Source organism: Peromyscus eremicus, chromosome 10 (genome assembly GCF_949786415.1).
Source record: "Peromyscus eremicus chromosome 10, PerEre_H2_v1, whole genome shotgun sequence".
NCBI classification, from domain to species: Eukaryota; Metazoa; Chordata; class Mammalia; order Rodentia; family Cricetidae; genus Peromyscus; species Peromyscus eremicus.
In genome coordinates, this window is record NC_081426.1 from 67,064,571 (window position 1) to 67,088,589 (window position 24,019).

General features: G+C 44.7%; 1 pseudogene; it reads left to right on the forward strand.

Annotated features, from left to right (window-relative positions):
• Positions 1-9,769: 9,769 nt before the first annotated feature.
• On the forward strand, positions 9,770-17,644 carry LOC131920413 (NADH dehydrogenase [ubiquinone] 1 alpha subcomplex subunit 5-like; annotated as a pseudogene).
• The last annotated feature ends 6,375 nt before the right edge of the window (positions 17,645-24,019 follow it).

Genomic DNA, 24,019 nt, shown 5'->3' on the forward strand with positions numbered 1-24,019 from the left:
GGCCCTTCTGCAAGCGGTTAACCAACAGAGGAGGCTGATTGGAGGCCATGCTGTCTTTGACGATGAATCTCAAAAGACACACAGCATCTTTCCCAATGTGCCCTCTTGGTTAAAACAATCACAGAGACCTGTCTAGAAGCAAAGGGTGGGTGGGTGGGTGGGATGCATGAATCCCATCACTCTGTGTAATAGGGGCAGGTTCTCAAGGTATGCCTGTGTCAGGAGGAGGATATGCAGTTGTGATCAGTTTAAGAAAACAATAGTCAGCTTCAGCTTGTACTACTCTTCCCTTTATTAGTCGTTCCTTAGGGTTTGTTGAAGTGTCACTCACCAGCCAGATGAGGTGCCCCAGACACCACACCCAGAGGCCTTTCTCCTCCTCTGTGGCATTCATCATGATTTTACACTGTGTGATAACTTTGGTGACCTTCTCATAACATCTATTGCTTCCTGCCTGTCTCTGACAGACGCTTCAACTGTGTCAAATGTGGACTTTAGTGTAGGGCATCAAAGGGGTGAGCTGGGGCCCCAGCATCTCTGTTGTTTATAGTGAGTGCTCAAGATCTCAAGATCACACGCGTAGTGAGTGCTAAGAAAGCTCTGGCCAGGAGAGCACTCACATGGCTCAGAAACAGACAATACACCTCCATGTGAATGCCAGTGGGCTTTACTCACAAGTCATTTTGAACTTGAACACAAAATGACTAGAAATGTAAAGGAATGGAAATATGCACTTCGGCAATGTCTCTGTAAATGGTCAATAACTTCCTGCCTTTGTTTGAGCCTCGTGTTGCTGGTAGATGCTTAGCACAGAAAACTATGCAAGCGTGTGGTAAAAAATACTTTCGCTACATTTATTATTGTTGATGTATGTATGCATGCATGCATGCATACATGTGGAAGTCAGAGGACAACTTGAAGAGTTTAGTGTTCTGTTTCTGTCATGTGGGTCACTCGGAATAAACTCATGTAGTCAGGCTTAGTAGGCAAGCACCTTTGTCTGCTGAGCCATCTTGTCAACCCCAGAGGTTGTTTTAAAATAAATGAAAGTTTTATTTGAAAATCCAGGATAGCTAAAACAACCCTGAACAATAAAAGAACTGTGGGAGGTGTGGGGATATATTGTGTAACTCAATAAATAAAATTTGCCTGAAGACCAGAGAACAGAACAAGCCACTACATTAAACATAGAAGCCAAGCAGTGGTGGCACACACCTTTAATCCTAGCACTCAGAGGGCAGAGATCTGTCTGGATCTCTGTGAGTTCAAAGCCACCCTGGACTACATCAGATTGACTCAGTCTAGGAGAGAAACAGAGCCAGGCAGTGGTGGCACACACCTTTAATCCCAGTACTTGGGAGTTACACGCCTTTAATCCTAGCACTTGAGATCTCATGCCTTTGCTTGGGAAGCACATACGACCTTAATCTCAGCACTAAGAAGGAAGTGATATGGCTGGGCAGAGAAAGGTTTATAAGGAGTGAGGAGACAGGAGCTGGTGCTTTTTGGCTGAGGCCTTTCTGCCGAGGAAGCTTTTTGGCTAAAGCTTTTCAGGCTGAGGAGTCCTAGAGGTAAGGTGTGGCAGTGGCTTGTTCCTGTGTTTCCTCTGATCTTTCAGCATTTACCCCAATATCTGACTCTGGGTTTTGGGTTTTTTGTTTTTTGTTTTTTTTATCATAAGACTGATTTTAGAATTTGAGCTACAGGGAGGTATCACCATTCCTGATCTCAAGTTATACCACAAAGCCATAGTAATAAAAACAGCATGGTATTGACATAAAAACAGACGCATTGATCAATGGACTTGAATTGAAGACCCAGATACAAACCCCTACACCTATGGACACCTAATTTTTGATAAAGAAGCCAGAACTAAACACTGGAAAGAAAGACAGCATCTTCATGGATGTCTGCATACAGAAGAATGCAAATAGACCCACACTTATCACCACCCCCCCAAACTCAACTCCAAATGGATCAAAGACCTCAACATAAAACTAGGTATACTGAACCTCCACAGAAGAGAAAGTGGGGACTAGCCTTGACCACATTAGCACAGGAGAAGACTGAACAGAACACCATTAGCATAAGGACTAAGGTCAACACTAAATAAATGAGAACTCAAGAAACTGAATAGCTTCTGAAAGGCAAAAGAACAATACCATCATTTGGACAAAGTGACAACATACAGAATGGGAAAAGTTTTTTTTTTTTTTACCAACCATACATTTGACCAAGGGATAATATCCAAAATATATAAAGAACTCAAAAGACTTGATATCAAAAAACCAAATGACCCAATTAAAAATGGGGTACAGATCTATATAGAGAATTCTCAATAGAGGAATCTCAAATGGCCAAGAAACACTTAAAGACATGTTCACCACCCTTAGTCATCATGGATATGCAAATCAAAACAACTCTGAGATTCCATTTTACACCTGTCAGAATGGCTAAGATCAATAATACAAGTGACAGCTCATGCTGGTGAGGATGTGGAGCAAGGGGAACACTCCTCCATTGCTTCTGAGAGTGCAAACTTATACAGCCACTATGGAAATGAGTGTGGTGATTCCTCAAAAAGATGGGACTCTGCCTTTGAAAGTGGTGGCACATGGCTTTAATCCCAGCACTGAAGAGGCAAAGGCAGGTGGACCTCTGAGTTCAAGGCCAGCCTGGGCTATACTATAGAGTAAGTACCAGGACAACCAGGGCTACACAGAGAAACCATGTCTTAAAACAAAACAAAACAAAAAACTGAGGGGGAGAGAGAGAGAGAGAGAGAGAGAGAGAGAGAGAGAGAGAGAGAAATCCATCTACCTCAAGATTCAGTTACACTATTCTTGGGCATCATCCTACCTTAAGGACACTTGCTCAACTGTGTTCGTTGCTCCTCTATTAACAATAGCCAGAAATTAGAAACAACCTCTATGTCCCTCAGCAGAAGAATGGATAAAGAAAATGTGGCACATTTACACAAGTGAGAATTACTCATCTCTTAAAAAAATAACATCATGACATTTTCAGGCAAGTAGATGGAACTAGAAAAAAATTATCCTGAGTGAGGTAACCTAGGCCCTGAAAAGTTAAATCTGGTATGTATTCACTTACATCTAGGTATTATCCATGAAATAAATGATAACCAGGCTATAATCCATAGACCCAGAGAGGTTAGGCATAGAGGAGGGGACTAGGGAGGACACATGGATCTCCCTGGGATGGGGAAATAGAATAGATTTTATGAGTGGACTGGAGTTGGGAGGGGCAAGACCAGGAGGATCAGGTGGGAAGGGGGAGGGGAGATGGTATTGAGGGAGGGAATCAGTGGAGAGAAAGCTAGAATCGAAAAACATTTGAGTGGCAATATGGAAACCTAGTGCAATGGAAACTTCATATAATATATAAAGGCAATCCTAATTTAATGAAATCTCCAAATAATGAGGGAGACCGAACCCCTACTGGACATCTCTTGTCACCAAATGAAGCTTCCAATCCTAGGACTAGGTTTCATCCAATTGAGTTGTTGGCCCAAGGGGCTGATGGACATCCTAAAACAACCCAGGCTATTGCCGAGACAATAGTTTGCTCTCCACAAACTGATAGCAAGTCCCCATTACTGAAATTAACACCCACAAAACTCATTGAACATGGAAAAGATGAGCTGGTGCCTACATAGAACCTTCACCCCCATGTTCTAGTGTCTATGAAATGGAAAGGTAGTCTGCAGGCTGCCAAAAGAGAAAAGTAAACACCTACCTACCCACAACCTTTGATCTACAATCTTTCCTGCCTGCAAAATATGCTAGGGCAGTGGTTATCAACTTGTGGGTCATGACCCTTTGGGGAGTTAAATGACCCTTTCATAGGGGTCACCTAAGACTATCAGAAAACACACATATTTACATTACAACTTATAACAGTAGCAAAATTACGGTTATGAAGATGCAAAGAACATAATTCTGTGGTTGGGGGGTCACCAGAATATGAACCGTATCAGAGACTTGCAGCATTAGGAAGGCTGAGAACCACTGTAGAGCAACGGTGGCACAAAGCCTTGTGGAGTAACCAACCAACGCCTGACTTGACGGAAGGCCCGCTCCAGAAGACGGAACCATACCTGACACTGTTTGGGTGACCAAGAACCAGAGTCTGGATAACCCAGAGAGCTACATTAAAACCAAAACTACTGGGGAAAGAAGCAATAAAACAAAAAAAGGAGAAAGTTTTATCCGAGAGGTTGCTGGCTTCCAAAACCGGGTGCGATGACCAGTCTTGCTTATCAATTTGACTACCTTTGCAGTCAGCTGAGATCCAAGTTGCTGGGCAATCCTGTAAGGGGATTTTCTTAGTAAGATTATTTGACGCAGGGAAACTCACCCCAAATATGGGTCACACCTCCTGGTGGCAGCCTATATAGAAGAACATGGATGGAGGAGACTTTGCTTTTCGCCTGCTGGCCTTAACTCTCGCTTGCAAGTTCATCTTTCTTGTTGCTGTTGGTATAAAATCTGATTTCTTCAGGATTCTAATGTAGACTGAAGACCAGCAGCTCTCTAGGACTCCAGCACCAGATTGGGAGATGACCAGTCTCCCAGAATGATCGTGAACCTTTGCGTTGTGAGACAGTCACTGTTGGACTACCGGGACCACAACCTGTAAGGCAGTCTAATAAATCCCCCTTTAACAAGTGTCTACGCAGTCAGCTCTGTTCCTCTAGAGAACTCTGACTAACACACCTGGCTAGTGCCCAGAGAGCTCACACAGTCAGCTTGAACATAAGCAGCTCTGACAGTATCTCAGAAAAGAGAATTCTTCTCTCTGATTCTTAAATTGATCATGATTTCAGTCTATTTTTCCATTACTGTACCTAAATACCACAGGCTGGATAATTTACAAAGAAAATCATCTGTTCACTTCTTACAGTTCTGGTGACATTTTGTTCTACAGAGTCCCAAAACAGCACAGGGCATTGTGTGGTATGAGAGCAAGCATGTCAGACAACTTGCTTTAATAAGAAGGCCACTTCCTCAATCACACATTAATCTGTTAATCAGCAAATGGATAAATCTGCTTATAAGGGCAGAACCCTCATGATCCTGTCTTATCCCAAAGGTCCTCCTCTAATTCCCTTACTTGTGACTTTGGCGATTGAATTTCTGATGCATGACATTTGTGGTTCACAGTATAGCTTACCACATTCAAGCCATAGCATCTGACTTCAGTCAGAGGCTTTGGACATCAAGTCAGATAAAGAAGTATAAATAATTCATGGCAAAGTCAGGACCTTACGGTGGCGGAGAACCAACTCCTGTACTTTGGGTGGGAGGATGGAGGAGCCATTATGGGATGGAAAAGGAGAATATGGTGGGTCTTAGATGGTACTCTGATGTTCCTAAATATAAGCCTCTTACCAAATGCCCACCTCACTTCCTCTGAACCCACCACAGCCCTGTGAGGTCATAGACTATACCATCCCCAGGGGAAAGGCAAGAAGTCCAGAGTTCCAAATGACTAAGGATCACATTCAGTTCTTTGTGGCTTTGGGGCCTGTACCAAACACGTAGAATCAGGCCAGAGATGACAACGAGCTTGTGTTGGTTTCTCAAGTATCTTAATCACTGAGCAAATGGTTCAGTGGGGGCCACATATATCCTCTTCTACTTGTCTACATGGCTGTTTATGTGAGCCCAGTTCTTCTAGATATTGAAACCACAGGAAATTAGGAAATCCAGCTGCAGAGCAAAACAGTGCACACATACGTGTGTGTGTGTGTGCTGCGTGTGTGCGTGTGTATGTGTGTGTATATGTGTGTGTGTGTGTGTGTGTGTGTGTGTGTAGTTGGTTGGGAAAAGCCACTATCTGTGTGTATGAGGGGGTTGTGTGTGTGTGTGTGTCTCTCGTGTGTGTATGTGTGTGGTTGGTTGGTTAGGGAAATCCAGTATTCGTGTGTGGAGAGGTGGCAGTGTGTGTGTGTGTGTGTGTGTGTGTGTGTGTGTGTGTGTGTGTGTATGTGGTTGGTTGGTTGGGAAAAGCCATTATCTGTGTGTATGAGGGGATGATCTCTCTCTCTCTCTCTCTCTCTCTCTCTCTCTCTCTCTCTCTCTCTCTCTCGTGTGTGTGTATGTGTGTGTGTGTGTGTGTGTGTGTGTGTGTGTGTGTGTGTTTTGAGGCAGGGTATTTTTTAGTCAGGCTTGCCTTTAACTTAGTTACTGTGAAGAGAACCAATGGTCTTCAAGTTGGAGACAGAGAGAGACTGGGCCCAGCATGAGCATTTGAAACTTAAAGTCCACCCCTAGTGACACACCTCTTCCAACCAGGACACACATGCTCTAGTAAGGCCAGATCTCCTGATCCTTCCCAAACAGTTCCACTTACTAGGGACCAAGCAGTCCAATGTATGAGCCTAGGGAGGCCATTCTACTCAAACCACCATACTCACTGTGTCATCCCCCACCTCCCAAGTGCTAGGATTACAGGCATGAACTGTTTTCGTTTTGTTGTTTTGAGACAGGGTCTCACTGTAGCGCAGGCTGCTCCTAAATTCATGATGGTCTTCTTGACTTAATCTCCTGAGTGATGAAGTCATATTTCATACTGATAATCTCATATCACAGGTATGAGCCAACACACCTGACTAATTGACCTATTTCTGAATCTCAATTTTATGAAATGGAGCAAAAAAGAAAAAAAAAGAATCCTCTAGCAATGACTCCACACATATTAGTCACTTTTATTGTTTGTGGGACAGAACACCTGAAAAGCAGCAGCCTAAAGAAGAAAGGGTTTATTTGGCTTACGGTTCAAGAGGATACAGGCCGCCATGGCAGCCAAGGCACGGTAGCAAGATTGTGAGGGCGCTGGTCACATTGTATCCACAGGCAGGAAGAGAGAGAGATGAATACTGGTGCTCAACTCTTATTATTCAATCTCGGATCCTTGTCTAAAGAATGGTTCTGCCCACAGTCAGGGTGGCTCTTCCTGTCCGAATCAACCCAACCTAGAAACCCCTTCACTGACAAACTGGGAGTTCATTTCCATGGATTCTAAATCCTACTGAGTTGACAATCAAGATTAAGCACCTCACTGCAGCTCTGTGGAAAATGATATGATCAGAATTGTGTGTAGGGGTGATCACTTTGGAATCACCTACACAAGTAAAAAGGGTGTTTGCTGAGATGGCCCGGAGGGTGAAGTTATTTGCTGCTGAGCGTGATGACCTGAGTTCAGTCTCTGGGACCCACATGGTGGGGAGAAAACTGATTCCCACAAGTTCTTCTCTGACCTCCACACATGTGCCCCCACCATTAAATAAATACATAGAATAAAAAATGCTAAAAAGCCTCTGTTGGAGAGACACCATATGATTTGTGTGGTTTTCTGGGTTTAACATTTACCAACAGTCACGGAAAACATCTTCAGAAATGAAAAAAACATAAGGTCTCCCTATTTACCTGTCTCAGTCACTTCCCAAGTCTAGTCCTTTGGCTTTTCCTTGAACAACCACTACCAGGAGAAACCACTCCCTGTAGGGGAGACCACGGGACTTTAGACTGGAGATATCACCAGGACCAATGGTGTCAAACTGGCCAAGGTTATTTTTTTATACACAGAAACCTTTATTTCACTCAGGAGGGCTCCTTCCAGCATTAAGGAAGTTATTAAGACTATAATCTGAAAGGCTAAGCACCTTGGACTGTGCAGATTTCTAGGAGATAGCTTGTTAACCCAGAGTAATGAATAATTAAATAGAATGTTAATGTCCTCTGTATGTGTCTAGACCAGCAATGCACAGGAGAAATACAATAGCCATAGGTCTGAGGCTCAAGCTAATGTCAACTTTCCAGTAGCCACCTTCAAAGCAAAAAGATACAGGTGAACGTAATCTTGGTAGCAATTTATAAGCCTATCAAAATATTATAATTTCAACATATAATAGGTATAGTAAATTATTCATAACATGTTACTTTTCTTGTTTTGTATTAAGATTGGTATGGCTCTTACACACACACACACACACACACACACACACACACACACACACATATATGTCTCAGTTTGGGTTAACTACCTTTCAAGTGCTCAGTAGCCTCATGTAGCTGTGGTGACATAGTGGATAATAGGTTCAGGACAAGCCAGAATATAACTGGTATTTACAAGGGTAAAAAATTAGAAGTCACCTAACATTTGAATTGGTCAAATAAATATTGGTCAGTCTACACACTATCTCTTATTAAAAATAATGTAAAGGATAATAATGAAAAAATCACTCTGAAGATACATTTTAGTGAAAAAACTTAGTCTGGTCAATGACATTTTCAGTACTTGATATGATTTGGATCTCAAAATGTCCCACCAAGGCTCATGTGTTGAAAACTTGGCCCCCTTGACAGTCCTATTCAGAGGCACATTTGTGGAAGTGATTGAATGAGGCTCTCATCACATGGATAATCAATCCATTGATGGATTCCTAAGCTGATGGGAACTTAGGAGGAAGACCTAGTTGAAGGCAGTCCTTGGGGAACGTCCTCGGGGCCCATGTTTTGTCCCTGGACCTTTGCCTCCTCCTCTCTCCCTCCCTCTTCTGAAGCATGAGGCCAACTCCACCACGGCCTCTCTGCCAGGTTCTCCTTCATTGTCGACCTCAAACCGATGGAGCCAAGAAGCAGCATTGAGCCGGGTGGTGGTGGCGCACGCGCCGGGTGGTGGTGGCGCACGCCTTTAATCCCAGCACTCGGGAGGCAGAGCCAGGCGGATCTCTGTGAGTTCGAGGCCAGCCTGGACTACCAAGTGAGTCCCGGGAAAGGCGCAAAGCTACACAGAGAAACCCTGTCTCGAAAAACCAAAAAAAAAAAAAAAAAAAAAAAAAAAAAAGAAGCAGCATTGAGACTCTGGAAGCTACGAGCCCAGATGAACCTTTCCGTATTGAAGTGGTTTGCATCTGTTGGTCCCAGTAACCAACCACTGTATTGTTTTTTTTGTTTGTTTGTTTGTTTGTTTTTTTTTCGAGACAGGGTTTCTCTGTGTAGCTTTGCGCCTTTTCCTGGAACTCACTTGGTAGCCCAGGCTGGCCTGGAACTCACAGAGATCCGCCTGGCTCTGCCTCCCGAGTGCTAGGATTAAAGGCATGCGCCACCACCGCCTGGCTCACTGTATTGTTTTTATGAGCAGTATGTGCATTTAACAGATCCTTTCTCTTCCTCCTCATTCTCCACTCCCTAATCTGCTGCTTCTTCTTTCATAGCTTAAATAAATCAATTACATAAACTATGGCATGCTAAGTTTGCACACTTATTTGTTTAATTTCCATCTACTTCCAGAATATAAAAAGTTCTATGTCTGTAAAACATTATTTTAAGTCCTGAGATAAAGCCCTGAACCAAAATTTTAAAAATGTTCTTGCTTGCTTGTGGCCAAATACTTAGTAGGAAGGCTTCAAATAAACCACGTGTGAGCAAATCTGCTATATTGTTTATCTCACTGTTTCTTCACCATGATAGGAGGGGTTTCGGGGACTCAAGAGTCTCTTTTTTCCCTGTGATGCCAGTTGAACCTAGGACCTGGCACACACTAGGCAAGTGCTGTACCGCTGACCTGCTGCTCCCCAGCTGCTGTTTCCTTATTCCTGAGAAATGGAACAACAGGAAAATTCTAACACATTTGTCTACTGTCGCAAATGGTGTGGCACCAGGGAGGAGCCAAGGTAAGGAGCAAACTGCACAGCGCGTCTTCCGGTAAGAGAGAGGAACTAGGGTAGGGTGCGGAACGAATCATGGGAACACGTCCGTTTACCCTGGAACCAGAAGGGGGCGTGGAGTACGCAGGCACAGCTGTGGGGTCTGGAGGCTTGGAGGCTGAGAGTGCGTATTCGTTTATAATCCTGTCCATTTGCTCAGGCAACTACAAAGAAAGATCACGATAGCCGGATCAAGACACTCTGAGCTGTAAAAAATGGTTTCCCTTACGTACGAAACTGTGGACATTTTCAATGATCTCGATTTTGTGTTTTGATCCCCCTAACAGGTACATCAGAGCAGGCCCCTTCCCTTATGGGGAGCACCTGCAAGCACTCTCCTTTCTGGCTGCTCTGAAGAGTGATCCTAACCAGTCTGGCCCCTTGAGGTCCATCTGTCAGCTACTTAGATCTCTTTGTGCCTTTAAAAAAAAGTTGTAACATGGTAATGTGTGTGCCTTTCAATCCACTCAAATAAAACTCTCTAGCGAGAAAACGCATGCACAAATAATTTGAAAAGAATCAGCATGGCATGGATAGAGAACATCCTTATTGTGGCTATTTCTAGTCGAGGCTGGGAGGGATGAAGGGAGGCAGGATCTAAGAATAGTCTGGAATTCACCTCTCACGGGTACCCCACCGTCTTAATAACAAAAATGACTTTCTTGATTGTATCTCACCGGCTCCCTTTTATTGCCTGTGATTAAGACGGAAGCCTTTGTATTCACCCTAGAAAATAAAATATGAGACACACTTCCTTTGCTCTCACATTAACTTCACTTTATTGTTTGAAACTCCAAGTTTAAACATTTCCTACAGATCCAGGTTTCCCTTTTTGGCTCCAGATACCTTAATTATGAACATTTACCCCAAATTCTGCATCTGTATTCAAAACTACCCAGAGACGCTCTGGCCATGATTATTCTTTTGTTATTTTTTTCGAATCCCTGTGATTGCATTGTTAGATAAGCTCCAGCACATGGGTCTCACTGGCTCGTCATCATTAGACGCATTTATAGAAATCTACTAAATAAAAAATCATGAGATGAAGATAAAACCGCTTATTTAAGGCACTTTGCATGAATTAAGTAATGATAGTGGAGTCACATTACTCTTCCTTGAGTATAATTCTGGGATGCTTTTGTGTTTCTTGGCATTTGAATATTTCATTGTCAGCCCCAGGGATTAGGAAATGAAAAGACAATGCTGAGCCTCGGCTGTTGTGCGATGTGTATACTATTCAAGATAAATGCTCATTAATCTTTGCTTTCAACTTATTTACATTCTCCCCCTGTTTATTGTAAGACAGCATAACCCCACATCAAAGAAAATTTTGAAAAAACGAGAGAAACACAACCAAGCATCTTATCTCTTCAATGTAACTGCTCTCTCTGTGTATTCTTGGCCCGCTGTCCTCTCATGCACACCTCTTTGCGTGGTTGCAGTTATCCCATGCATGCAACCTTGGATGTGGAGTGTCTGAGTTGCAGTTAAGATGAGGTCTTTTCAGGCTACAGAATAATGGCTGTGGCTTTAGGTGTCTACCTTTTGTCCAGTCCTGATTGTGTCTGTAGAAGGCTGAGAAGGAGACCCATTCTCTGTGACTTCGAGACTGGAGTCATAATCTGTATCCACTTGCCTCTCAGTGCTGTGGGTTTCCTTCTGCAGGGTGCCTCAGATGCAGAGTCACCTTCCATAGCATCATCAGGAGTCAAGGGGGATTTTCCTTCAAGGACAAAATTCTTAGAGGGACGGAAGAGGATCAAGATCTGATGTGCTTATGAGTTTTACATCTTTGATTTAATTTTTTTTCTTTCTATTTTATGATTTACACTGTCTCAGAAGAATTACAACAGTGAAATGTGTTTCCTAACCAGTGTCTCTCATTTCACATCTCATCGTGTTTCAAGTTTGAGGCAGGTTGATTAAGAATATGGTCCTTTTCTTCTACCTATCCCTATGGGCACACCCTTCACTAAATGACTGTGTGACTCTTCCCACTCATGGAATCTAGCCTGGTTCATGATTCGCTTTAGTGGATGGGTACAGTAGAGCTAGAAGCTTTGGAATACCTCAGGTTGTGTGCATACATGTGCACATGCATTCTCACTCATGGGACACTGTCCGGCTATCTGTGAACTACTGGGTTGGACCGCTGGAGGGTGAGAGAACCTGTGGATGAAGATCATGACAGAGCAGCTGAGACCCAGTCTACTTCCAACCATCAGCTGGCCTATGCTTCGGCAAGTGCTCTGCTTCTGGTCCACTACACTGTGAAGAGTCCCTGCCACACATTGCCACCACTGTGGCTAGGAGTACTTCTACCCAGCCTTCCTTTCCATGGTGAACTGGTGCCCAAAGAAGCCATAGGCCAGAGTAGACCCTGCCTTCCTTATGTCGTTTCAGTCAGGTATTAAAAAATTTTTATTTACTTATTTATTATTTTATGTGTACTAGTGTTTTGCCTGCATGTATGACTATGTACCATGTGCACGCCTTGTGCTCATAGAGGCCAGAAGATGCCATCAGATCCCCTGAAAGTGATTTATAGATGGCTATGAGCCACCATGTGAGTTCTGGGATTGAACTTTGGTCCTCTGTAAGAGGAGCCAGTGCCCTTATCCTGTGAGTCATCTCTTTATCTCAGCTATCAGATATTTGTTGTTTTGCTTGTTTGTTTTTGAGAAAGGGTCTCTATACAGCCCTGTCCTGGAATTTGCAATGCAGACCAGGATTGCCTCAAACCTACAGAGATCTGCCTGCCTCTGCCTCTAGAGTGCTAGGATCAAAGGTGCCACTATGTCCAGCACACTGATGGGTATTTTTGTCATACCAACATAAAAGTATGTAATCAAGCCACTAAGTTGTAAGGCAGTAGGTTGCAGGGCATTATTTTGGTATCATATAACTAATAAGAGGTTCCATCACATTTCATACAATTCTGTTTTGTTCCTCTTATGTTTCAATCACAGCAACAAGTTACAAATTGGACATAGGACATTGAGATGACAAATGCATTATTCTCATCATCCATGAGAAGCTTAAGATGTGTACTATGTAGACTGACTGGCAAGGACTTACAATCCCCACTGAATTATTGCACTCTTACAGCCCACCTTAGAGAAGTCACGCTAGAGAGAGTTGGACTCTGTATTTCTCCCCCTTTAATACAATCCATCAAACCTATGCTATCTTTCCAGTAGACTTTTCAGGTCAGCAGGACCCTGATATAAATGCTCAGTCCACAAGGACCTCACAAAGCCACCTAAAATGTAAACACTACATTCCTACAGGAGATAGTGTTGTGTTTGCTGTTACTCATAATTGATTATAATTTCAAATGGTTTGTGATATATACTCACCTTTATTCTATATGTAGAATAGTACATGAGACTGTGCTTGGGTTTAGGCATCAACAGGCCAAGCATATCTCTAGGCCTGGCAATGACCTTCAACAGACAGCATCCGTAACATCAACTCTCCATGGAGTTCCTGGCTTACTTTTCTATTTTTCTCTTGTTCTTTGCAGTGCTGATAAATTGAACCCAGTAATGAGAAACTGAACCCAAGACCTCACACATGCTAGACCAACACCATCATTCTCTGTAGTCCCAGGCCCTTTTTACTTTTAGACAGGGTCTCACTAAGTTGCTCAGGCTGTCCTTGAACTCACTCTGCAGCTCAGGCAGGCTTTGAACTTGAGATCCTTCTCCCTCAGCCTCTTGAGTAGGTAGGATTACAGGCCTGTGCCACCAGACTCAGCTCTGATTTCTTGTTAATATGGTCTGATGAAGTTTTCTAAGTTATTTCAGGAAGAGAGTAAATAGAATAAATCTGCTCTTATTCCATTTTTAAACATCTATTTTACAAATCCCACTGTAAATAAACAAACACACACACACACACACACAAACAAAATTAGGCTTAGAAATTTGCAAATCACAGAAAAATAGGTCTAGATACATCCATGTTTTCCATGTTTTGCTATGTGGTTCTCTGCACAGCCTAGAAGGAGGACACACTGCTTCAGGAGGAAGGCCATCACTAGATGAGCATGCCAGACACACACCTCCAGAAAGACCCCAAAACAGATTTTCATCTCTTCTGTTCCAGTAATACTATCAGAAGGTTGAGGACTGCAGAGACATTTGGCACAACTCCACCTCCTGTTTTAATGGCTACCATTTTATTGCTCAAGATAACTCACTTGTATTCACTGTAAAACACAGGAGTCAGCTTGCTGTTAATTTGTGTGAGTGTGTGTGTGTGTGTGTGTGTGTGTGTGTTATGTGTGTGTGTGTGTGTGTGTGTGTGTGTGTGTGTGTGTGTGTGTGTGTGTAGGCAAAGCAATAGCTTCACAGTGCTTTCATATTTGGATATATAATAAAGTTGACCACCTGAGCAGTCTAGGTGTGGCTGTGCCATTGAGACCTGATTCATTATTTATCATAGATAAGTTGATGCTAACTGTGGTGACATTTGGAAGGAGCAAAAAATGTCTAGCTCTAAATGGGTGGCTAATGCTTAATGCATCAGACATATAAATCAAACTTAAAAATGATTAATGCGGGTCGATTGTTCAAAATAATAGGTTTCATTATGACATTTCCATACATGCATGTGACACTTTGGTCATATTTACCTCATTTTCTTCTCTTGTTCTCCTTCCTCCCTCCATTTACTTTTTCTAAATAATCTCTCTTCCACTTCAGTGTCTTTAAAAAGAAATCCAGACTCTCATATGAGAGGAGACATGGTGTTTGTCTGCCTGAGTCTGAATCACTTCACTCAACACGACCATCTCCAGTTCATTATGTTTTCACCCACACAGCTTTGTTCTTTGCGAGTAAACAACACACCATTTTCTTTCTCTGTTCATCTGGTGATGGACACGCAGGCCGATTCCACATCGGGGCTACTGTGAACACTGGCAACCACAAACACGGATACGGATGTGCAGGTGTATCTACCACACTCTGACTTTGACTCCTTCAAGGGGCGTCCAGGAATGGCACATCTGGATCGTTCTATTTTCAGTTTTCCGAGGACTCTCCTTCCCAGCGTCTACGGTGTCTGGTGTCATCTCTGTCTCACCAGCAATGATAAGGGTCCTTCCCCCTTCACTGTCACCGGCTTCTGTGGTTGTTTCCCTTATGATAGCCGCTCTGACTGCAGACAGGATTTGTGTAGTTCTGATCTGCGTCTCCCTGATGGCAGAAGATGCCGAGGATTTTTTTCGTGTATTTATTGGACATCAGTATTTCTCCTTTTGAGAACTGTCTGCCAAATTTATCTGCTCCCTTATTGACTGGATTATTCTTCTTTTGGTATTACTTTTGAGTCCTTCATATATTCTGGGTGGCAGTCCCCTGTTGGATGAATAGCTGCCAGTGATTTCCCCTGCTATGTGGCCCATCTCTCTTCCGAGAATTATTCTCTTTGCTCTACAGAATCTTTTTAGTTTCACACAATCCCATTTGTCAGTTCTTTATATTACTTCCTGAGCTATCTGGGGTCTAATTCAGAAAGTCCTTGGCTATGCCTATATTAAAACAAAATTTTGATCAGTCAAAAAAGACAAAAATTAATCCAGTTCCGTCCTTCAAAAATAACCACTGCCCTTTGGGACATTTATTTCTGGCATTACTTTTTTTCTTTTTCTACATGGGACTTGGGGTGGACCTGAGACAGGGTTTCACTCTGTAGCCCAGGCTAGCCTGGATCTTAACACAGCCCAAGCTGGCTTTGAATTTATGGTAATCTTCCTGTCTTAGTCTCCTGAGTGCTGCGATTCCAGGTGCGAGCCACCACCTGTGACTTCTACAGGTAATTGAAATAAACAATAATAAAACGGCAGGTACTTGCAGAAAAGCTGTGTAAGGGTAAGAGCAGAGTCAGAAACCCAGGCAGACGTGGAAGGCAGTCCCAAGGCCCTCCATTCCCTGCTCTAGAAACACAGGGCGTCTCCCAGCGAACTCCCGGATCCCCTGGCTCTTACAGTCTCTCCACTCCCTCTTCTGCAATGATCCCGGGCGTTAGGTGCAGGAGGAGAGCTGTAGACTTATCCACTCGGACTGGGCTCCACAGCTCTGCGTTTTCATTGGTTGTGGTTTTCTGTAATGGTCTCTGTGGCAAAGAGACGTTCCCTTGATGAACGGTGAGGACTGCACTTTCTGCAGGTATAAGGGCAAATAGTGGTCTCTCTGGTCTGGATTACATCACCTAAACATGGTCTTTCCTAGTTCCATCCATTTACCGGCAGATTTCATGATTTCATTCTTCTTTACAGCTGAAGAGCATGCCACAGTGTATATGTTGCACACCTTTATTATCTATTTGTCAGTTGAGGGATATTTAGGTTGTTTCCATTTCCTAGCTATTGTGACTAGAGCAGTGGTGAACATGGCTGAGCAAGTATCTGTGGAGTAAGATGTTGAGTCCTTTGGGTGTATGCCAAGGAGTGGTATAGTTGGGTTGTATCGTCACATTTTTAGTTTTTTTGAGTATTCTCCATACTGATTTCCAGAGTGGCTGGACTAGTTTGCAACCCCACCAGCAATGAGGGAGAGCTCCTTCCCCCACATACCCTGCAGCATTTGTTAGCTGTTGTTTTTATTGATCTTTACTGTTCTGACTGGAGTAACATGAAATCTCAAAGTTGTTTTGATTTGTATTTCCCTAATTGCTAGGGATGATGAACTTTTTTTTTTTTTTTTTTTTTTCGAGACAGGGTTTCTCTGTGTAGCTTTGCGCCTTTCCTGGAACTCACTTGGTAGCCCAGGCTGGCCTGGAACTCACAGAGATCCACCTGGCTCTGCCTCCCGAGTGCTGGGATTAAAGGTGTGTGCCACCACCGCCCGGCTTGAATAGGTTATTCTTTTTTCTTTTTGACTCTTTGTTGTTCTTTATGTGCTCTGGATATTAATCTTCTTTTAGATATAGACATAGAAGCCACATTCTTGCAGTCCCGCCAACATGGCTGCCTAAACATGACCTAAACAAGAAAGGTGGAACCAAGAGACATGCTAACATGGAGTGGGAAACATCAGAAAGCCTCAACTGTACACAAAGAACTACAGGCAACTAAGGGATTCTGAAAGCCGGAGAAATAGTTTTCCCCAGGGAACAGCACACCCATTGGTTGTTCAATACCAAATGGTCAGCCCTGAAAACATACATGCAGGTAACAATATATAGACTGAGCAGGTTGTATTTATAAATTTAGGATAACACATATGCATACAACAGCTCTGTATGTAACAACAACTGAAGGAAAAAGAGGCCGTGAATCTTTTTTATTTATTTATTTATTTTATTTTTTTGAGACAGGGTTTCTCTGTGTAGTTTTGTGCCTTTCCTGGAACTCGCTTTGGAGACCAGGCTGGCCTCGAACTCACTGAGATCCGCCTGCCTCTGCCTCCCAAGTGCTGGGACTAAAGGCGTGCGCCACCACCGCCCGGCTAGAGGCCGTGAATCTTAAAGAGAGTTGGAGAAGGTATGTATATTGAGAGGGTTTGGAAGGGGAAGTTATGTAATTATAATCTCAAAAAATAGAGGACCACGTGCTTTGGGCTCCAGGTATCACTGGCCTGGTGGAACTGGCTGTGTGGGACACTCTGCACAAGAGGCCAGAAATATTGTATACAGAGATTTTTGTTCTTCTAGAGAGTTTCCTGAAAAATGCAGCCTGTAGGAGAAAATACACAGAACAGATTACCACTGAGAAGTTGGGTAGGGTCAACGTGGAACCAGGTGTTAAAAATCTAGAAGACGTGCTTCAGGGTGGTGAAGTAGGAGAGATGATTCTTCAGACTGAAAATGAGCTAAATCTGGTAAGAAAAAATGTTGCAGTGGAATCCGTGGGAGCCCTTAGTGGAAGAGCCTCCTGCTAACAGGTGGAAGTGGCCGATATGATCACATTGTCTGATGGCTGATGAGATACTGGTACAATTAAATGTTGTTATGCTAAAATAAACATATCATGATATAAACACACATATAAATATACAAATTATATAAACACATCTGTAAAATAAATTATATACAAATACAAGGGCAATGGTGTGGCAAAGGGAAGTCAGGGACAGACTCAGCTGGGAACCTGGCAGAGTGAAATTCACCATTATCACCACAAACCCAGCAAACATCAGTACAATACTTACCAAGCACTAAGTGCATACTTTTTTTTATACTAACTCATTGAATACCTGCAGCTCACCAACAAATAATGTGTCACTAGACTTCCAACTTTACACAGGCCACGGAGTCACCTGCTCAAGTGTGGAACCCGGATTCAGAATCAAGGATCTGTTTGTGGTACCCTGGTTCTTCAATGCTGTGGTTTGTTCAATTGTTTACTTTCTTGTGATGATTCATCTGGACTGTGCACTGAGCCTTGATAGATATGGCTGTGTAGACGGAGTCGGTTTGGCTGTGGAGGACCTCAACTCCGACCACATTGCTGTCATTCACTGAAGACTCACACAAGTCATTCATCACCGTTCATTTATGCTACTGTCCATCAATACCTTTCTGTACTTGCGCATCTTTCTCTGAGCACAATAAATTTTATTCAAATGGTAGTCACGGGAGAAATGTCCCCCTCCTTCCTCATCAAGAAAGCGGGTGACTGGGCGCGGAAGCCCCGGGGAGGCAGCATCTGCCAGCACTCGAGGATCCCGCCCGTGTGAGCCGAGGATAGAATTAACAGGCGCAGTAGTTCGCAGCTCAACATTTGTTCAAGTCTGGCACATGCACACATCATTAGCGACTGTATTTGAGAGGAGAGATCAAGGAGGTGGGGAAAGAGTGGATCTGATTAAAGGGTAATCAGGAACGGAGAGTCAGCGTTTATGTGAAAGCTCCGGAGCTAAAATGAACTGGAGAGCATAGCAAAGGGCAGGGCACCTTGGGAGGGGGTCTGCAGACAATCTGGATCATTTTGACTCTGTGACTTCCAGTGCAAAATCTCGTCCCTTCTGTGACTCCCTGGAGCGGCGGCTGCCTTACTTCCCTGGGCTTCTTGCATCCACGCAAAGAAAGACTGGACGTGGGTGGTGGGAAGGGTGGGTGGAGATTGTTGTCTTGTTTGTACCTTTCGTCTTGGCTCCAAGAAGATAAATATTCATGGATAAGTTAATGCTTGCACAATGCTTGTGTTGACCCATGCCGGGCAAAGTCTGAGATGTTCAGAGCAATCGTAAGAAGTGTGCATGCATCATCCAATAAAATTAACCTTTTACTTTTTGAGTCAAGGGCTCCTGTATCCCAGGTTAGCCTCCAACTCACTGTGTAGCTGAGACAGTCTTTAAACCACCAATCTCCCTGCTTCTATCTCCTGAATCCTGGGAACACAGGCATGCACCACTGTGCCCAGTTCCTGTTGTGCTGGGGAATCAAACCCAGGATTTTGTGCGTAATTGTCATGCATCGTATCATCGGGGTCACTACCCCATACTCAAACTGGTTAACGTGTACAGAGTTCAAGTTGGTGCAATGAAGGGCTACCTTAGAAACAGGATCACAGGTATATCCGGCAAGAGCTGGTTCCTTCTCTCGACCCATCACAGCGTATCTGATTCTCCCCACCCCACCTGTGGAGTAGGAAGGTACACATGTGGCCACCCCATCTGATATATATATGGCGTGGTTACTAACGAGCAGAATAAGTACAGCTGACGAATGGCAGGGCTGGACTCCTATCAGCTGTGCTTTTCCCCATCACCTCCTGGACTTTAGTCCTAATCTGAAGACACAAAGGGGACGCATTTGAGGCAGAGAAGAATTAAGTCTTAAACTTCATGGTCTTGACACCAAAAACAAGAGCAACGTTTTGAGTGCTCTAGAGAGGAGGAGGATGTGTGTGAGCTGTTCAGGTCCTGCTCACAGGTCCAAGGTTGTTCAGTTAGAACTCGTTCTGGTGTTGGAGTCACACCATATTTCAGCTAGCACTTTCACCAAGTCAGGGGGGTGTCAGCCCGAGCCTAGGTTCATCTGCTGTAACAAACAGCCCCAAATACTGTAGCGTAGATCTGATAGAGAAGCTCATGTCTTCTTATACCCTAATCTGGAAGTAACTGTCTATGTCTAGGCTTGTGGCTCTGAACTAGATGGGCCCCGAGAGACCCAGGTTCCTCCTCTCTTGTTAGGCTGCTGTCCCTTTGGGTGGCACTGTAATAAAAAGGATTTATTTATTTATTTGATGTGTATGTCTGTGTCTCTGTGAGTGTATGCATGTGTGTGTGTGTGTGTGTGTGTGTGTGTGTGTGTGTGTGTAAATGTGCAATCTTGTGCACATACAGATTGGCCAGATGAATGTGCCAGGTACCCTCTATCACCCACCTCCTATTTTGAGGCAGAGTCTCTCCCTGGGTTGGGGACTTGTGTTTTCTTGGCTAGGCTGGAAGTTAGCAAGCCCCAGAGATTCTCCTGTCTCTGTCCTTCTTGGAGCGAGGGTTACAGTCACACACAGGACACACAGCTTGTTACACAGGTGCTGGGATCTGAACCCTGGTCCCTGTGATTGTGCAGCAAGCTCTCTTAACCCCTGAGCCATCCCTCCAACCCACTGGATAGCACATTTATCCACCAGTTAAACGCTACAGCAACTCACTGTACTCACCCGCTAGCCAGGGAAGGGGAGAGCGGCCAACACTAGTTGTTTCTTCCTAGGGAAGTTACAGATGTGGACTGCACGCCTCTTCCTGCTGCACAGACTTGGTCATGTGGCCATGCTTGGAGGAATCGGTCCTTACCAAAGTTTAACCCAGCTGGCTGACCTGCTAAGACATTACAGGGAGGTCTTCTACTAAGAGGAGGAAGACAGGAGGAAATGCAGGGGACAGTGGGCTTCTCGATGTTTCTGATCTGATGGGAACCATACACAGTGAGCCCGGCTGTAGGTAAGCACATGCACACCAGAGAAATAGACGTGCCGACAGGTGCCCAGAGCCTCCTGAGACTCTGAAGACAATAGATTTTTTTTTTAACTTAAAAATTTTTATTTTATGTGTGTGGGTGTTTTGCCTGCATGTATGTCTGTGTATCATGTGAGTACCTGGTGCCCACAGAGGTCAGAAGAGGGTGTCAGGTTCCTTGGAACTGGAGCTATAGATGCTTGTGAGCCACCATGGAGGTGCTGGTAGGTTATTCCGGCTGCCTCTAGTGAATTCCCAGAAGTTCCTGGGCCAGCTAGCCTCGTGCAGCATTGAACACAAAGACGCTCTATCTCAGTTGAGATAGAAGGAAAAAAACACAATCTCTGATATTCTCCGACCTCTGGATGTACACTGTGGCACACATGCACTTCTACACACACACACACACACACAGACACACACATACACACACAGAGACAGACAGACACACACACACAGAGACAGACAGACAGACAGACAGACACAAACACACATACACACACACACACACACACACCATTCACACATACATGCAAAAGAGAAAAAATGGTATCAGGACATATTTGTTAAGTGCATATGAAAATATTGGTGGAAAATGTCACAACATTAGCAGGCTTGAGACTCTGTCAGAGTCAGGGACTTAGGGGTAGTTCACTTAGCCTTTGACCTACTCCTGCTTTGTGCACCAGACCAGGGGTGGCATTGGCAACAGAGTGGGCATCTTTGAGGCAAATCCTACTTGCCTGGGTAGATGAGGCGGGTTCACCCACAAGCTAACAAGCTGGGGCCTACATCTCACTTCCTTATCCATTGTCTCCAGTGGCGCCATCCACACTGTTCTGTGGTCCTCACGACAGTCCTGGAAGGTGAGCAGGGCAGGTAATGTCCCCATGACTGAGGTTTGCAGATGGATCAGAGAAGCCAGTCAGCGGGGTGTGAACAAGTTTCCAGATCCCCTGTCTCCATGTGGCTCACATCGTCCCACAACCCCACGCTGCTCAGCCTGTTAGCCACTTCATCTCTGAATCCATAGCTCTCATACAAACACCCCCAGAAGGCCCACATAAGTAGTACCCCATTTTCTTAGGGGAGCCCAACTTCTTTCATTAGAGGATAAAGTCAGGACTTAAGACATCGTTCTGGATGGAAACTCACCTGTAAAACATGCAGTTCCAGGTCCTGGAAAGACAAATGTGTTTTCTTCCCCTTTATATTTTCTACAGAGCTTCTTTTTTTTTTGATTTTTTGGGTTTTGTTTTGTTTTCCTGGCAAATACATAAGACCAGAAAAATCACCTCCTAGCTCCCAAGGCCTGCCCTTTCCTCTGTCTCCTCTGGAGGTCAATTCTGAGTCTGTCAGAGACAGCCTGTTCTGACCTCCACTGGCCCAGTGAGCCTCAGCCCCCCCACAACTCTATCCATTTGTTCTTTAACACATTTGCTTGATAAATGGCACAATTTTTGAAGTATAGATTTTTAGAGTCCCCCCCCCCTCCTCCTCTGGATTGTAGAATGGTTCTAGTGACCCCCCAAATCCAGGGGTTCACACTCTTGTGCAATTCCCTCCTCACTCCCTGAAGTGTGGACAGGATCTATGGCCGTCGCCATTGTAATCAGAGTGTATAATTGTACTTACATATACTTCACTATGCAGCCCAGGCTGGTTTCGAACTCTCTATCACTCCGCGCATCAGCCTACCAATTGCTGGGATCATTGGTGTGTGCCCCCACCACATCAGGTTGTTTTGAGAGAACTCTTTTACAGATTTGGACCAAGCATTCTGCCATGCTTACCAGGAACAGGGGGCAGGATCCAATGAGCAGGCAACAAGGAATTGAAGCCCCAGTCCCGCTGACTTCTTCCAGCAACCACACGACCTTGAAAGTGAGTATCCCACCCTTGGCCCTTCTTTAAAAGGGACCTCGGCTCCTGGGAACAGCCTGATGGCAGCCTCCTGGATGATCCTAAAGCCCAGAACCCCGTTAAGCCATGTCTGGGTTCCTCCCGGCCCAGAAGAACTCGAGGTAACGGGATGTGTTGTCTTAAAGCCTATAGCTGTGGTGACTTGGTGCACAGCAGCAGGCAGCAAATGGACTCACCTGTGTCTCATTAGTCCCTTGCTCTTACCTGCCAGAGAGCTCGGAATCTCAACTTGTCTTCACTCCCACCTCGGTTTTGTGTCAGTCCCCACAGCGTTCATTTGTGTAAACAATGACTTCCCCTATCAGTCGGGGCCCCTTGGTAGTGAGGACTCACTCAAGTGGCTTGACTGGAGAATGTGTGCAGGTTAAACAAACCAACACTATTTGGGGTATCAGGGTGACCCTAGGCGCAGCAGAGACATTGTTACCACGCCCTCAGAGCACACAGGGATGGCCGCAGAGTTTGACGAGCGCTAGCTAGCATGGAAGGCAGGTTTTCTCCTGTGGTTTCGGGCAGGGGCTGGACAGTACAAGAAAGTACCTAGCTTCCCTTCCCTCCCTCCAAACTCTTGCTAAATCTCCCTTTGGGTAAACGTGTCCAGAGGTTAGAGGTCCAGGGTGATGTAGGGAGGGCACAGAGCAAAAGAGAAGCTGTGGCAAACAGATCTGGACAGAGGAACAATCGTAGAAAAATCGCTCCTAACTGAGCCCTCTTTTTACCTTGCTCAGCTCCAGTCAGCATAGTGAGCGAGCGAGCCTCTGCCAAAAGCAACTCTCCATTTAGACACACCCCATGGCCCAGCGTACAGTGCAAAGCCATGATGTACCACACCATCATCATCTTGGCTTTCTCTGGGGAGGCCTGCTGCCATGCTGAGGCCACTCAAGCGGTTCTGTGGAGAATGCATGTGTTGAGAAAGGACCCCCCCTTTTTTCTTTCCGACCATGTTCAGCTTGTGTCAGTGTGTTCCAGCCACACCTAACCTCCTGTGATCTCCCCCCTCCAACTCTGTTTTGTATGCTCTAGAAGACCCCGCCATCATTTTCCCACACAGAAATGACACCACTCATCCTGTAGGGCTGCGGCTCCTCCTCAGGGTAACTGCTACTATCTGCTGGCCTGAGGAGGTTTCTTCCTTGAGTTTATTTCCACAGCTCTAAAGGGCAACCCTGCTTCTGTAGCATGGGCCCAGAACGTTCTAACGACCGAAATTCACATTTCTCAGCTCTGGGTACAAGTGGGGTCACACTGATAAGAGTAACTCAGACTTTACCTTCACCACAAGCTGGAGGTCCTGCTGCAGCTTAGTGATCCCCCTGACATGGATAACAGCAGCTCAGCTGCAGCCCAGTCCTCACCTCTCTGGCCCCTTGGTGTTAGGTATCACTGTTTCCCGGGCTTTGAGAGACTGGCTCTGCATCCTCATCTCTGCGGCTTCCTCTGTGACCAC